At 33.4% G+C, this 11,672-nt stretch overlaps 1 pseudogene; it reads right to left on the reverse strand.

Annotated features, from left to right (window-relative positions):
* Positions 1-8,418: 8,418 nt before the first annotated feature.
* On the reverse strand, positions 8,419-11,233 carry LOC120254182 (annotated as a pseudogene).
* Between the last annotated feature and the right edge of the window lie 439 nt (positions 11,234-11,672).

Consider the following 11,672-nt stretch of genomic DNA (forward strand, 5'->3'; position numbering starts at 1 on the left):
AGACTTGATTTTGATTTTTCATAAGCTTCGGCTTCTATGCTTGTGAAGCTCCTTTCTTGACTTGTGAAACTCTTTGAGTCTTTGACCTCTGATGTCTTGAGACTACTGAGTTCAATTGTCGACTTATATGAATTTTTAAATATTAACTTGTGAAACTCTTTGGGTCTTCGAATTTCGATGTCCTGAGACCGCTGAGCTCAATTGTCGATTTATATGGATTTCAAATATTGACTTGTGAAACTCTTTGGGTCTTCGACTATTGATGTCTTGAGACTACTGAGCTCAATTATGATTTATATGATTTTTTTTAATATTGACTCTTTTCATATCTTCAATCTTGACTTGGTTGCTTTGTATATCATGATATTTCGCTGCATGTGCATCATCATTGCGTCGGCTGATCTTATGATTTGAATATTTTTGATCACCTCGAGATATGTGCTCTCAGGCTAATCATGTGATTTGAATGTTTTAGATCACCTCGAGATCTGTGCTCTTGACTGACCTTATGATTTGAATATTTTAGATCTCCTCGAGATCTGTGCTCTCGTTTGATCTTCAGATTCTAAATTCTTAGATTATCTCGAAAATGTCTTCTAGATTTATCTTGAATATATCCAAATATAATGAAATTTATTTATTTTAACCACATGTTGTCCTGATTCAATTATGATTTGACTATTTGTAATTTTTTTTAAAATTTTTATTCGATTTGAATCAGGACATGCAATTTTTTATATAAACAAATGCCCCATTCGTACTTTTCTCATGAAGAATTTTAGTGAGATTGATTGAGAGAATTACGAATCCCGAGCTTTTTTTTTTAGGCATCAGCTGTGTTATATCGTTGTTATCTTAATCCGTTAAACGGAATGAAATTCAATGTTGTTATAGTCCTTTCCTTAGCAATGGATATCTCGAGCTTGGCATAGAACCTTCGCCATCTCTCTCCCTTTGAATGAGAGCCTTGTATTTGTAAACATTTTCAGCCAAATTTGGGATGATTTTATAAGCCATTCATCCACTGATAGCACTATGGGCGAACAGGGAACTAGACAACATGGTCTTTTGACTCAAAACCTTTATGATGATCAAATGAGCTTAAAATGCAATCTATATTGTTCATATTAGAGATAAGGACCTCACAAATGACTGTGAAAATTTTCACTAAAATTAAATATGATTTGATATGGTGATGCTTGACTTGATGACAAGGTAGATGGGCAGGAATTTAGGCAGATTTTGCCTTTGAATTGCCGAGTTTTGGTGATAGTCATATGAACTTAGAATTCAATCATCACCGTTCATATTGAAGACCATAACACCTTGATTGTGCAAAAAAAATTTAATAAGGATTGAAGCTCTTTTGACAGTCTGTTCTTGAGCTAGAATTGAATATAATGTGATGACAATCATCAATGAATTTCATGTATGATTTGCAAGTTTACTTTGATAATTGGTGGACTTGATGCTCAATTATAACCGTTCACATTAAACATCGTCAGGTCTGGAGTTTTCACAAAAAAAAGTTAGATCGATCTGAATTTTTGGTATGGTCCGATTAACATATTGATTAACATTGGGCATAGAGAAGTGGTATCCTGCATCATAACCAACATTCCTACTCTGTTCAATAAATCATGTAGACTTCAAATCAAATTTTGACTATCCAGATTGAAAACTAAACATGTATTTATGATTTGAAAAAAATTTCAAGATAATCAAAGATAATTTGGCCACCCGATGAAGACCTTGATTAGAGTATCACCATCAAAGAAATTTCCAGCTTTCAACACTTTAACATACATAAGTTTTTTTTTTTTCTCAATTGAAGGTTTTTCTCACAAACAATATGGGATCCTCCTTTCTTGGCGTCCATATGCTTTCATGTAAATGAATATGTCACAAACTATATAAAGCACAAGTTTGTTGGTCCAAGGTTGTATTTCATCAGACTGCAGTCTTCTTGTAAAACTTCTCAAATCCATAGCTACCTAAACCGAACTTATGGATGCATGGTAGCTCGAATGTTAGATCAGGACCAAGTACCCAGTCCCCTGCTAAGTTTTTTTTTTTTGTGGTTTGAGTACATTGCTGTAACTACCTCTCCATGGTGTGGCAGGCGTGCACGAAATGGGTGGCTCATCACCAACCGTCATATATGTTTTCTGTTGCACAAGATTAATGTTCATCAGAAGCTATAAGTGAAGTAGATATCACTATTTCTTGAGTTTTCTTTAACTTCATCTGTTGTAAAATTTTTGTTTCTAACTCAACGGTTCACCAACGAGAGAGATAGGAAGGCTTGACGATATAGGAAGGCATACTTGCACACCCAGGTTAAGGAAAAAGAGCATGGCAAACTTTGAGCATGGAAAACTCAGAGAAGAATCCTTTATACATGAAAAGATGGGACCCACTATGCATGCATAGTGGGTGATATTTGCCTCGGCAGCATTGCTCCATCATGTAGATCTTTTTTTTTTTTTTTTTATTTCAATATCAACCATTGGTTTTTGAGCATGTGATTCCCACATCTGCACCTCATCACGAAGTTCAGCTATTGTTTCCTGAGCTACATCAACAAGATCTTTGCAAGAATTTGAAAACCCCAATGTCACTGGTGCTACACCTTGTAGAGAATACTACTTCTCTAGCAATTGAACTGCACTAGATGATCTCGTAACCTAGGAGTTAAAGTATGAATGATTGGATACAAAAATATTATCATTACGACATCCACCGTAATATTAAATTTGAGACTTCTTCTACTTGTCAAAAAGCCTAAAAATGAGATTTTTTTTTTAGATAAAATGTAATGAAGTTTGGTACATCTTCCACTTATCCTCAGTAATGGAGTTGATAAGTTTTGAAAAATTTTTGATTTTTTTTCTTTTGGTTTTTTTTCTTTTGCCCATACGCAGGAATGAGACATGATTTTAATTTTTTTTTTGTATTACTATCATTTTATTTTTATTTCAACTTTTCTCTTTTTTTGACTTTTGATTTTTTTTATTTTTTTTTTTAACTTTTGAAATATTTTTTTGATTTTTTGACTTTTTTTTATTTAATTTTTTTTCTTTGGAACAAAGTGAGATGACATTTTGGCTCAAGTGGTTATTTGACTATTTCAATGATAACCTGTACAATATGTACTTTAGGGCCACACATCTTTTCATCAATTTTCTTCTTTTTCTCTTGATTTTTATTGAAACTTTGGCAAGAGCTGCGAGTATGGAACCATGTGCCCCCTGCAACGTCTTATGAACTTGCCCCCTTTATGCAACAAGTCAACCAAAGACAAAGTTCCATGACTTCAGAAGCAACTTTGTTTTCTCTAATACAAACTTTTTTTTTTGTGATGTCATATCTTAGTCTTCAATTTCAGTGAGACTTGGTGACTTGCCCCTTTAATCTAATTATTGACTAGAACCGAATCTCACCAATCCCTGGTTTTTTTAACAAGTTCATATATGAGCTTGGCAGCGATGGTAGCAGACTCAACATGACGTTTTATAAAGCCTGACATCATCAAAATTTGATTTTGATTTTGATTTTGATTTTGATTTTTTTTTTTCAAATGACCCTTTATAGATAGAGTCATATAGCGACTTTACTTCGTTCCCCCATTCCAATAAGGTAACGATGAAACATTAACATTCTTTATGGACATCTTTTGATTTTGATTTTGATTTTGATCTTTTTTTTTTTGTTTTAATGACCCTTTATAGATAGAGTCATAAAGAGACTTTATTTCGTGCCCCCATTCCAATTAGGTAATGATGAGACATGAAGCATTAACATATTTTGATTTTGTGGCAAGTTCGTATGTGAGCTTGGCAGTGATAATGGCAGACTCAGTATGATGTTGATAAAGTCTGGCATCATCAAAATTTGATTTTGATTTTGATTTTTTTTTAATGACCCGTTATAGATATAGTCATAAAGCAACTTTACTTCATGCCCTCATTCCAATAAAGTAGCGATGAGACATGAAGCATTGATACTTTTTTTTATCAACATATTTTGATTTTGATTTTGAATTATCAACATCTTTTGATTTTGATTTTGATTTTGATTTTGATTTTGAATTTGAATTTTTTTTAATGACCCTTTATAAATAGAGTCATAAAGCGACAGTACTTCGTGCCCCATTCCAATAAGGTAATGATGAGACATGAAGCATTGATACTTTTTTATCAACTTTTCACACTTAATTCAACGATGGGAGCAGAAATCGGGTCCCACCGGGTGTGCAAGATTTTGTGGGCTCCTTTTTTTCACCTGGCCTTTGGTTAGGATTAGACTGGTTTAAAAGCATGGATCACAAATCAATTTAATTTTTATGACTTCAAGAGATTATGGGTTCATGACTTCCATTAGGGGCAAGCCTCTAATGTTAATTACCCTGGACATTGTCACAGGAACCTCCAATTAAGAAATAAGTGTGAATAACGAAACAAATTATGACAATCAATTTTCATTCATTTCAATAAATATGAATTCATAAATTTCATTGAAAATACAAGAAATTTGAAATCATCTTGACTTGTGTCCGAACTTGAGTCTTGGACATTATTTGCATTTTGGATTTGCTTTGAATCTTGAGTTTGATTTGAACTTCAAGTCATGACTTCTCCATGTTGATGAACCATAGACTTTGATTTTGATTTTTCATAAGCTTCAGCTTCTATGCTTGTGAAGCTCCTTTCTTGACTTGTGAAACTCTTTGAGTCTTTGACCTCTGATGTCTTGAGACTACTGAGTTCAATTGTTGATTTATATGAATTTTTAAATATTGACTTGTGAAACTCTTTGGGTCTTTGAATTTCGATGTCTTGAGACTACTGAGCTCAATTGTTGATTTATATGGATTTCAAATATGGACTTATGAAACTCTTTGGGTCTTCGACTGTTGATGTCTTGAGACTACTGAGCTCAATTATGATTTATATGATTTTTTTTAATATTGACTCTTTTCATATCTTCAATCTTGACTTGGTTGTTTTGTATATCATAATATTTCGCTGCATGTGCATCATCATTGCGTTGCGTGTCTCATTGCCATCTTGACATAAATATTTCATAACGACCTTAATTTTTTTTTTAAATTTTTTTTGTTGCCGTTTTGAATTGAATAAGTCTCCACCGACTGTACCTTATTGCAGGTCTTGTTGTCATTTTAAAATATATATCTCATTGCTGCCTTAGCCATTACCTCGAGATAAGCATCCTTGTCATTGCTTTGAGACTAGCATTTATCAAGATAAATCTTCTCCATTTATACAGTGCATATTTCTCTGCTACCCGTTTGCTTGCATATCATTTCCAAATTTTTTTAATTTTAAACCACACTTATCAGAGTGGGTTCTATTTATTTATTTACTTTTTTTAGAGGGCATGTGAGTATATACCATGCACATTTCTCATTTTTTTTATTATTATTTTTTATCACGCGTGTATGCATGCTTCTCAATTTTTATCTCATGCACGTGTGCATGCATATAATGATTTTTTATTTTTATTTTTATTTTTATTTTTATTTTTATTTTATTTTTTTATTTTTGCATGGTGATCCTGGGTTTTAAATGTGTGAGCGTGCATGTATACATTCTTCTCGTTTTGAGAACTCCATGTGTATCCCTTGTGTTGTGGGACTCATTTTTTTTTTTTTAATAAACAATGTAGTATGCATATATACCACCATTACATCATTTTCATTTCATTTTTTTAAAATTTTTTTTTTCTATATATGCATGCATGGGCATGTGAATACAAACATATATATACATATGTTTATATGTACCTGGAACCCATATTCATCATTTACTAATGGTGGGCCCATCCCTTATTTATTTTATTTATTTTATTTTTTTTTATGTATGCACACAAAGCAAGATTCTCATTTTTTTTTTCTCCCATCTCGCCACACATTGCTTGCTTCTATAGTTATCTTCGAAAATCTTTTGGAGGCTTGAAGTTGATTGGATGAGTTTATGGGGTAGCTATTGGATCTTCTTTCCACATCTTAATAGTTTTGTCAGTTTCATATGTTACAAGCTTAGAGCCATGCATGCTTCTCAATTTTTTATCATGCACGTATGCATGCTTTTCATTTTTTTTCCATCTAATCTTTTACTCTTTATTTTATTTTATTTTATCATCATTGTGATGATGCCATCATAATTTCCTTTGATTTTTTTTATTACCATTTATTTTTTTTATTTTACTTACAGACAAATCAAAGATGGTAGTTAGCACCACTTTACTTCATTTTTATTCCCCATTATCGATGTTTATCAGTGAATTAGAAAGCTCACAATGTTTATTCACCTGAAACAGTTCATGCAACAAGTGTTCTATGCTTCTCTTTATGTTGAGCCACACAGTCAAGCTCTTCTCTGCAACTAGCACGATCCTTATCACCATCACCACACACTAGAAATGTTTCATCTTCAGGTATATCTACAGAAATCTGATCATACCTCACAAATTATAGGGCTAGAAATTCTAAAATTTGGTAGAGACAAAGATAAAGTCAACTTCTACAACTTTATTGTATAAATCTAAATCTAAATAAGAACTTACAATTCATGAAATAAATCAAAAGTAGATTAAGGCTGCACGGAAATTCTGACCACATCACTAGCATTTAAAGCTTATAATTTACATAATAGCGAAAAATTCTAAAATTTGGTAGTAAGCTAAATAAGACCTCAATATACAATTTTTCTATTTTGATCTCTTTCAAATTCTAACTCTTGGTCTCCCAAAATTAAAGGGTGATCTTTTGCTATACTAATATGAAATTTCTGAATCTTATCCTCAAAGAAAACAATTCAATATTCTTACCAAACCCTGACCCTAACTAGAATCACGTCACAAACAAGCATAAGAAATGGTATCTAGATCTTCCCTCAAACACTCGAAATCAAGCCCCCACGGAGATGAGTTCCTCGTTTTCGTCGTATGAACCATGTTGTGACGAGGGAGTAGATCTCAATTTTTTTTCTTAAAATAGCGAGACTAAATAAGAAATAGGCAAAGCGGTGGCTAGAGTTTCGAAAAACTTAAAACATAAAAATCAAAGCCTTGAATTAAATATAACATCAACGGCTAGGACTAAACAAGGGTTAGGCTCACATTTTCAAAAAATTATATTTAATATTTTCATTTAGTATTATCCTATCCATATAATTATCATATCAAAAATTTTAATTTTTTTTTCAACTATAAAATATGTAACAAATTTAGCCTGAGGGCCCTGTAAATTTTACAGCGCCTCACTATTCATTTTTTAAATTATATTTTAAATGTTTATTTACTATCATCCTATAATCCTATCCATATAATTATCTTGAAAATTTTTAATTTCTTTTAAACTATAACACTTGTGCTAATAGGGCCCCACAATTTTTCACGGTCTCAGAATTTTCATTTTTAAAATTCATATTTAACTTTTTTATTTATTATCATCCTATAATCTTATACATATAATTATCTTAAAAATTTTAATTATTTTTAAACTATAACACTTATAATAGGGCCCCATAAATTTCTAGGTCTCACAATTCATGTTTTCTTTTTTAAAAACTTATATTAAAACTTTTTACTCATTGCGATAATCCTTTCCACATAATTATAATTTTAAAATTTTTCATTATTTTTTTAAGCTCTAAAATTTATTTTATTATATGATTTATTATTTGATAAAAATAATTAAAAATATTTATTATGATTTTGCCTAGTGCCCATTTTCTCTAAGATCAGCTCTAGTAACATTGTTAAACCTGCTTGACTGCGACTGGACTTATGACGCATGATATTGATGTTGCATGCACTAAATTTAGTGTATTTCTGATAGTATGATGAACAAAAAAAATCTAAACATCAAGTTGCAGGGCAATCAAGGTATGTAATATTTTGACAAGTGCATGGCTTATCATTTCTAGGGAGATCTAAATTATTATACTCATATGTTGAAAAATATTTATCTAGATGCATATCATATTTATGTGGAAATTTCAAACATATGAGTGAAGGGAGAAATGGTGGAGGTATATGCATAATTTAAAAATCAAAACATTCAATCATTATTTCTAATCCATGATTTAATGGTACAGTTTATTTAATTAACTGGTTTGATACATCACTGTTAACTCTAGAATAATTATAGTTTATTGCAATATGAATTTAATGGATTCCCAGGAATTGACTGACTTAGGAACATGCAACCAAGCTAATGTTGAAGGAAAGCTTTCTTACCATATCATAAAACATATGGCAAGATGAGCAGTGCCTTATAAACACACACAAAGGAAATTTTATTATTCCTTGCCACAATGCCATAATACGGGAATAAACTAGTAAACACAGTCTCACGTAGAGAACTGCCCCTACCTACTTCTTCCTAACATTTCATTGAACATGATCCTTTGGCATGAAGTGGAAAATTGGCACACTCCCAGGCTTCACCTTGAGCACTTGGAAAGCCAAGTGCTTCAAGTGCCACTTAGATCTGTTAAGATGGCACATAGCTATAGCCTCCACTTTTGTCCCATCATTCCCTCCGAATGCCATCATGTACGTCTTACTCTTTCCCTGTGTACAGGTACAACTGCGCATGGCATGCCACCAGCTTCTCTCCACCGATCACACGGACACTACACCAAGTAAGACGGTTTCTTCTTAGCATCACCGTTCCATTCATTCACTGTTGTTGAGATTACCTGAATGTCTGTTGTTCCCAAACTCATCATGGTAAAATCCACCATGGATTCCAATGACATAGCATAGAGCTTAGTCTTCCTTTCCATGGCCGGCTCCTCACACTCCACGAGTGTCTTCTTCATGACACCAGCCTTAACGGACCTTGGCTTGCCCTGAAATGGGTTAAGATCTTAGGTAGCTTGTTTGATGAGAACGGGATGGTGTTTGCCTATGAACGAGATATAAAGGATGACCCAGAGGTCGTCTTGGTAAATATGAGTTTGAATTTGGAACCAGTATTCAAGTCCTTTATAGGAAGAATAGTGTTACGTTAGGGGCATCATCATGGGCGAACCCTGAAATTATATATGAATGATATTATTAAGAGAGAGAACTAGATTTCTTTGAGTTTATTTAAAATAAAACTATAGTTTAAATTTAAAAATTTTGAGAACAATGAGTTAAAATTCAATAAATAAAATGGATGAATAATTATAATTTATCATTATCTTGAAATAAATATTTTTTATCAAATAAGTGCTTGAATAGACATATTTTTATATATGTTTTACATGCATTGAGCATCATCTTTACTATGGTTTATGTCTCATATTATGTATTTAGTGTTCTTTTGTGCAATTAGGTTGTGAATGCCTTGAAGAATTAAAAGGGAGCAAAGATAGGCTATAAAGGCCCAATGTTGAGAGTTCTTGTGCAATTCAAAGAGCAAGAAACTAGAGGAGTTCATGAATGTGAAGATGTGTGCCAACTTCCATGGAGATTCAAATCAATTCACTAGTTGGAAGGGCACAAAGGCAATCACATCTTTATGTTCCTTCCCTTTGTGAAGATAGCAAGTTCTCTCGAAGACATGTCGATGAAGAAAAGTCTTATATCCTGCCACATGATCATGTACCCAATTATGTGGCCTCAAGAGGAGAATGTTTGGATTGCGTTTGTGAAAATCACTGTAGCCCGCATGGAAATTCCTGCAGCCCACACGGACACGTGGAAAATCCTCACGGGCGCGTGAGGGCACGTGACAGACGCCAATCTGAACTATAAATACGCCATTTGCCATATTTTTGGGAGACTTTTTGGGGAGCTTTTGGCGAGCACTTTGAAGGCACGACAGCTAGGGTTTGGAAGGAGGTATGTTTATGTAAAAGATTGCATGTTCTAATTCAAATCGAATAAAAATTTTAAAATAAAATTACATACAGTCAAATCATAATCGAACTAGGACAACATGTGGTAAAAATAAATAAATTTCATTATATTTGGATATATTCAAGATAAGTCTAGAAGACATTTTCGAGATAATCTAAGAATTTAGAATCTGAAGATCAGCCGAGAGCATAGATCTTGAGGTGATCTAAAATATTCAAATCATAAGATCAGCCGAGAACACAGATCTCGAAGCGATCTAAAATATTTAAATCACAAGATCAGCCGAGAGCACAGATCTCGAGGTGATCTAAAACATTCAAATAACAAGATCAGCCGAGAGCACAGATCTCAAGGCGATCAAAAAATATTCAAATCACAAGATTAGCTGAGAGCACAGATCTCGAGGTGATCTAAAATATTCAAATCATAAGATCAGCCAAGAGCACAGATCTCGAGGCGATCTAAAATATTCAAATCATAAGATCAGCCGAGAGCACAGATCTCGAGGCAATCTAAAACATTTAAATCGCAAGATCAGCCGAGAGCACATATCTCGAGGTAAAATATAAATTACAAAATTGCCCTTGAGAACATATCTCGAGGTAAATAATAAAATGCAAATTACAAAAATTGCCCTTGAAAACATATATCTCGTGGCAAAATGCAAATTACAAGATTGCTCTTGAGAACAAATCTCTAGGCAATATATAAATTACAAGATTGCCCTTGAGAGCACATATCTTGAGGCAATCTCAAATCTTAAGATAGCCCAAATACGTATCTCAAGTCAATCCTAAATTTCATATAGCCTGAGAACATATCTAGAAGCAACTTAAGAAAATGCAAATCTCGAGACATACTAATACGTATCCCGAGGCAAATTGAATTTTAAATTTTAATTTAATTTCAAAAAAAAATTTAATTAAAATTTTAAATAAGTTCTTATCCAATTATTTTGACTTGGTCCGTAGAAGGTTAAGATTTTGTGGTAGGGGTTGGGATAAGGATAAGGACGGATAAAGCTTTTAAAAGGAGCTTTTAAAAAAAAGAGGAAAAAATAGACCGAGAAAAAAAAAAGAGGAGAAAGGAAAAAGACAAGAGAAATAAAAAAAGAAGAAGGAAGCTTGGGGGGACCGGAGGCCGAAAAAAAATTAAAAAGAAGAGAAGATAAGATTTGAAGAAAAAAAAAGAAGAAGAAAGCTTGGGGGACCGTCATGGTTGAGTGGCTGAGATAATGCCGCCAATTATGCAGGACGCTGTTGATGCCTGCCGACAGCGTCACCGTTGCTGCTATTGACCGCTATCATAGCTTGACACCGTTGCTACTTGCCGTGTTCGATGTTGAAGCCGCCATGGTTGCTTGAGTGGCTGAGATAATGCCGCCAATTATGCAGGACGCTGTTGACGCCGGCCGGCAGCACACTGCTGTCGCTAATGACCGCTATCATAGCTTGACACCGTTGCTACTTGCCGTGTTCGATGTTGAAGCCGCCATGGTTGCTTGAGTGGCTGAGATAATGCCGCCAAGCATGCCTTATTCTCTTGTTGGTGTCGCTATCATCGTTGGTCTGTTCGATGCACCTGCCTGCAATTGTTGCTGTTGCTGCTTCCCTTCCACACCCACCGACTCTAGATTATGAAAACATCAAGAAATAAAAAGAGGAAAAATAAAGAAGAAGGATAAAGGAAAAAAATTTCGTAAAAGAAAAAACAGAGAAGATTTAACAAAAGCAAAAATAAAAAAAGAATGTTTTTTTTAATTTAATATATATATATATATATAATTGCATATG

The sequence above is a fragment of the Dioscorea cayenensis genome, unplaced genomic scaffold, assembly GCF_009730915.1.
Source record: "Dioscorea cayenensis subsp. rotundata cultivar TDr96_F1 unplaced genomic scaffold, TDr96_F1_v2_PseudoChromosome.rev07_lg8_w22 25.fasta BLBR01000375.1, whole genome shotgun sequence".
NCBI classification, from domain to species: Eukaryota; Viridiplantae; Streptophyta; class Magnoliopsida; order Dioscoreales; family Dioscoreaceae; genus Dioscorea; species Dioscorea cayenensis.